This window comes from Echinops telfairi, unplaced genomic scaffold (genome assembly GCF_000313985.2).
Source record: "Echinops telfairi isolate 266 unplaced genomic scaffold, ASM31398v2 ScPeMD7_7458;HRSCAF=8496, whole genome shotgun sequence".
Taxonomy (NCBI): domain Eukaryota; kingdom Metazoa; phylum Chordata; class Mammalia; order Afrosoricida; family Tenrecidae; genus Echinops; species Echinops telfairi.
The window spans coordinates 9,951,273-9,957,103 of record NW_022111358.1 but is presented as its reverse complement, the minus strand read 5'-3'; positions in this window follow the sequence as shown (position 1 = coordinate 9,957,103).

Genomic DNA, 5,831 nt, shown 5'->3' with positions numbered 1-5,831 from the left:
TGACCCTGTGTGCCTGCAGTCACACCTCCATGGGTGCTGCACCCAGTAACCCAGCTGTCCGGAGAGCCCAGCAGGACCTCAGCAGCAGGACCGCTCCTTCCAAGTGGCCACTGGTGCTTTCCACCTGCTGACCTGGCGGTTAGCGGCCAGCGTGCTCACCTGGGCTGTGTGCATCCAAGAACGGCAGCCAACAGAGGAGCAAACTTGCTCTTCTCGGGGCATCTGGGACCATCTGGACTGTGTCCAAGGAGGGGCCCCGAAACCCTGTCATACTTGGAAGAAGACCTGGGGCCAATACTGAACATTAGGGTCTAGAAGCCCCTGATTCATCTAAAGGCTGCCATGCAGGGCACTCAGGCTGGAGGCAAAGAGCAACTTCCTGGACTCTTAGGAATACCTGTGCCAAGGTTCCTCCCTCCCTCGGGGTTCTGTGAGGATAAGATCCGCCCTCCATGTGGGGATAGGCTGAGATGTCCCCAGGCTGTCCCATCCAGCCCAAGGGTTTGGCTGGGAGCCTCCCCTGAGCTAGAGACAGGGGTGAAGAGTCAGGGGGTACCATGGCCCAGAGCGGGGAAGAGGCGGGCAGGGGGCTATCAGGGCACACACTCCCCCTTTTAATTACCCCTGCAGCCTAATCATCTGCCAGCCAGCTCTCCCGCAGTTAGGAAGGGGCCTTTGTTTGCAGCCTGTCTGTTTACCAGGCAAATGGTTTTTAAAAGCTTTCCTAGACACAGAGAACCCATTTAGAGGCTCGGTGGATAAAATTATTTATAGAGATTAATGGTTATCGTTTCGGTGCCGTTAGGAAATCTGGAGCCATATGCTGCAGACTGCGGTGGGGGCGGGGCCGGTGGGCGGGGCGCTGCTTCCCTGCCCGTCTTCCTGACGGGTGTGCTTGTGGGAGGAGGGGGTGCCCTCTGCACCATCTCTTTTCTTTTTGGAATCTTCCTCAGGGGGTCTCTGCGCCCTCCATTGCTTCGCACCACCTGGTCCTTCATCCTCCCTCGCTCTGTGTGTGTGCACTGCCTCTCCTGCCCGGGTCTTGGGTGGGATTTGTAGTGGGCATCTCTTGGGTGCTCTCTTGATGTTGGGTCTCTGTCTCTGTGCATCTCTCGTGTTCTCTCCTCTCTGTCTGTCTCTTTGGTTCTGTCTCTGTAAGTTTCCTTCTCTCTGTCTGTCTCTCTCGCATCTCCGTCTCCAGCGTCCTTTTCTAGCGCAAGCCTGTTCACTGGTCCAGACCACCCCCTCCCCCTCTAAACGCAGCAGCTGCAGGTCACGACTGGGGCCTGGGCAGCCCCTCCTCACAGCCCTTCAGGCTGTGCCCTGCTGCAGTGAAGGCTGGGGAACAGCTTGTGGATCTGGTTCTTGAGGTTTGAGGCCTGGCCCTTGCTTCAGAAACAAAGCTGAGGGAGGGAGTTCTTGCTGGCCTCGGTCAGCCAGTGGTGGGCAGGCAGTGTGTGACTCTTTGCAGTCTGAGCTAGCTACATCCAGTTGTAATAGGGCCCCTGCAGCTCCAGCCTAGCCAAGGAAGACGTTCTCCACATGGGGATCAAGGCCAGCAGAGATGGCTGGGGCCAAAGTTCTGGGGGAGAAGGTGGAGGAGCCCAGGGATGGCTGGAAGCTGAGAGCCCCTTTGGTGCAGATCTCATGGCTGGTGGAGGAGAGAGATGGCTTGCTGGGTGTATGGGAGAAGAGAGGAAAGGAGAGCCCCACAGGGGAGCCATAGTCTCATACAGAGCACTGGCTTCCTGCCTTGGCCTTGGGGAGCGGGTGTGTGCGTGTCAATCCTTTCTGGGCCTTCGCCTCTTGCTTGTGAAGAAGGGGTGACATGAGAGGATCTGCATGCACCCCGTTACTCTGATTTCTCTGTGGGTCTAGTCATACCTAAGAGCTTGGTGTTGCCCAAAGCTGCCTGCCCTTCCTTGTCCAGGGCTCCCATCCCTTGGGCATGCCCAGGCCCTCCTGGTACAATCGCTGCCTGTTCATCTCTCAGCTGTGCTCATGGTATAATGGAGTCGGTGAAGAACAAGGGTGCTGGAATCAAACAGACTACGTCCGCACCCTGGCTCTGGCACCTGTGGACAGGTGACCTGGAACAAGAAACAGCCTCTCTGAGCCTCTGTTTGCTCGTCGGCACAATGATCGTAATAGACCAGCTGTTGGCGAACCAGCTCCACCGTGTGTCAGGGTAGGACTGTCCTCCACAGGGCTTCTCAATGGCTGATGTTTTTTGGAAGTAGATCACCAGGCCTTTCTTCCTAGGTTCCTCCGGGTGGACTTGAACCTCCAGCCTTTCTGTTAGCACCAAACACATTAACCCTTTGCATCAGCCAGGCACGCCCAACACCGACAATGGGGCCGTTTTATTCTAGTCACATGCCCACCCTTCAGAGCGCCGTGATCCTTCCAGGAGATGATGTTTGTAAATCCTCTGCCCTGTCCTTGGAACACAGTCAGAAGGAAGACGCCCGCTGGGGCCTGGGAGTGCTGGGGCAGGTCTGTCTGGGTGCCCTGATGAGCAGGCTTGTGTCAGTCAGCCATGTCAGCTGCTGGGCCTTCTCAGGCTCTCACTGCATTCCAATCAGATGCAGTGCCTTGGGACACAAGATGCCAGTAGAGGAGGAGCAGCCTGGCTGGGCAAGGTGTGGAGGTCTGAGTTGCCAGGAAGAGCTGCCAGGGACAGCAATCATTAGCTTGGGCCCAGCTAAGCCTGGCTGCTGGGACGAGAGCTGGCATCTGGCTGGGACTTATTGCTCTGCACTGGAGCCGTCTGGACTTCCTCCAGGACCCAGAAAGTCCCCTGGATCTCCTGAGGATGGGTGGAGATGGGAGCTGTAGTTCCTGGTGTGGGGTGTGGGGTGGGGTGGGGGGGCGAACTTGACATTGGTCCAGGCAGCTCCTGCTGAGAGGTGTGCCCTCCTTTCTCCCTGGGAGTGTGGTGGTGGGGGCAAGGGACCACAAGACTAGCTTTAATCCCAGGGCTGTCTCAGAGAACCACAGAGAGGGGCAGCAGCCTGGCTAAGGCCACACAGCAGAGGTAGGGAGGGCAGAGGGTCTCACTTCCTTTTCATGGATGAGGCAAGAAGGGAGGTGAGTAGGCTTTCTCAAAGAATGCAGCAGGGATGGGGCAGCGAGTTCATCAGCTGGGCCCTGGCTTGCCGGCTCTGTTTGGGGAGAGGGGTGGTGTCCCTGGGTCTGGAGGTGGGGGCTTGGCTCCCAGACAACTTGTAGCCCAGCCTCAAAGCCCAGAGCTTTTGGTTGGAAGCATGAGGGGCATTACTCTCAGGGTGCAGGCAGGGGTGTCCTGGCCAGCATGGCTGGCTTGGCAACGTCGTGGGCTCTCAGGCAGCTCTGGAAGCCCAGGGCCCAGGGGCTGCCAGACTCGTTGGCAGTGATGGTGGCCACACTCTGGGAATGGAGAGAAGATTGGATTTGGGAAGTGGCTTTGGCAGCGATCCAGTGTCCTGGGTCTTTTGCTGGCAGTGCCCACCTGGATCCCAGATGCTCGGGGTCATTTTCTGCCCACACAGAGTTCACCTTGGCCGCCGACCCAGGCCTCGATGATTCCCCATCTTATGAGGGACCAATCACCCCGGTGCTCTGCTGGCAGGGGGACTTGGGCCTGAGCCTGCAGCCTGGTTCCACCCACTCTGCTCAAGGCTGCCACGGGGCTGGCCTGCCGGCTTGGATGACTGAGGCCACCCTCTTTGAAGAGAGTGCTAGGCCTCCCTTACAACAAGTGGGAAGGGTGGGGTGTGTGTGTGACTGGGTGATGACTCACTTTTACTTCACGTCTGCATCTGCATTGAGTGAACCGAGAGGTTGCATTGAGTGGATGTCCCTGTTCCCAGTGTACAGACCAGGACATGGAGACTCAGACATCAGCGCAACGAGACTTTCAGATGAAGGGGCCGGCAAAGGCCTGCCTGGCAGTCCTTCTTCCCCTGACAACACCCCCCCCCACCCTCCGCCCCAGGCAGGGGCTCTCGGCAGAGAGAGGTAAGGGTGTAGGAGCCCTGTGATAAAGGAAGTGAGGAAGCTGCTCTGGGGATTCTGGGATGGCCTGGCAAACTCAGACGGTGCCACCAGAGAAGGTGCTGCAGAGACAGGTCATTTGGGGCCAGGCCTTGCTGAGTGAGTACGGGCTTCTGTAGGTGGGAAAACGAAGCAAGAGGAGTCTCTCTGGTGGAAATTGCGACTGCTGCCTGGTCCTCAACCCATGGGATGCCAACAAAGCATTGCCCCATCCGGTGCCATCCTCATGACCCGTCGCAGATTGGACTGCTGGGATCCACAGGGCTGGTTTCACCGGCTAACTTTAGGAAAGAGATTGCCAGGCCTCTCTTCCTAGATCATCTTTGTCTGGAAACTCAACTGAAACCTGCTCGGCATCCTGGCAACACGAGAGCCTCTCCTGGCAGACACGCGTGGTGCATCGGTTGGGACTGGAACCCAGGTTTTCTGTGTGGAGGATACAAAGTCTCCTGGTAAACCACCGATGCCCCCTTTCCTGCTGAGGGAAGAGGAGGACACAGAGGCCTGAAGGTTCCCCTCTACTCTCTGAGCGGAATCCTGTGGGTCTTCTCCTTTGAATATACGATTGGATCCCAGCCCATCTCTTGTATCAATTCTACCCAGGAGGGTGTGTGTGTGTGTGTGTGTCTAATTATTTCCTATTAAACCAAATTCATTGTCATTGAGTCGATTCTGGTGACGTAGTGGGTCACACATTGGGCTGCTAACCAGTCAGCAGTTGGAGACCACCAGCGGCTCTCTGGGAGGCACCTGAGTTTTCTACTCCCGTACAGAGTTACAAAGTCAGGAGCCCACAGGGAAGTTCTACTCTGTCCTGAAGGGTCTCCATATGTCTCTTCCATTATAACCCTGAAACAGCATGCTGGGTATAGATTATGACCAAAGGTGGACACTCAGCGAATATTTGTCCATTGATGGGGCCCATTCCAGCTTGGTGGCATGCCCTTCACAGACCTCTGGTCCCCCTGATCTTCCCAGCCATGCGTCCTTTGTGAGAGATTTCTGAGCTCTCTCAGTGGATCTGAGCTCCCCATGGCTGAGCCCCACTAGCTGTGTATCACCAGGCCCCCTAGACCTGTACCTACCACTTACATACAGGGCCCAGGGCATGAGTGTACAATGGGGCCCATCCACCCCGTCTGCTGATCTCCACACCCCACAACCCCAGCTCGTTGTAGAGCAGAGCAGGGTGCCACCTCTGGGTTTCCTAGTCTGCCACCTTTATGACAGCCGATCACCGGGTGCTTGCTCCCAACGAGTGGCAGGTGGGTTTGAAGTGTGACCTTCCCATTAGAAGCCAAGCGCTGAACCATGAGGCCTATGAACCCAGGCAACAGCCTGTTGAATAAAACACCTTTGATGCTTCTGCCTTGACAGAACCACCTTCCTAATTGTGACAACATTGAAAAGGAGGCACGCAGCCGTGCGGCCAACGGCAAGCACAGCGGAAGTTCATTACTGGTGTGTGTGTCTTGTGTGCCGTTGGTGGGCTGGGGTGTTGCGATAAGTCACAGAGACACAGAAGAACCCGGCTGCACGAGCGAGCGGCCTGTGCGACTCTTCTCACCAGGCGATTCAGGCCAGGCAAAGGAACGCACGGCGACAGAAATCACAAAAACGGTTGGAATTGGGTCCCACGAGAAAGGAGCTCCAGGGAGCTGCGAGGGGGGCTGGGGTTCTCTGACATCTTGGCTGGGGTGCTGGCCATGCACGTTGACTCAATCTCATCAACTGCACACTGGAGACGAAGGCCTCTCACTGTCTGTGAATGCATTTCGATACCACGACAAAGACCC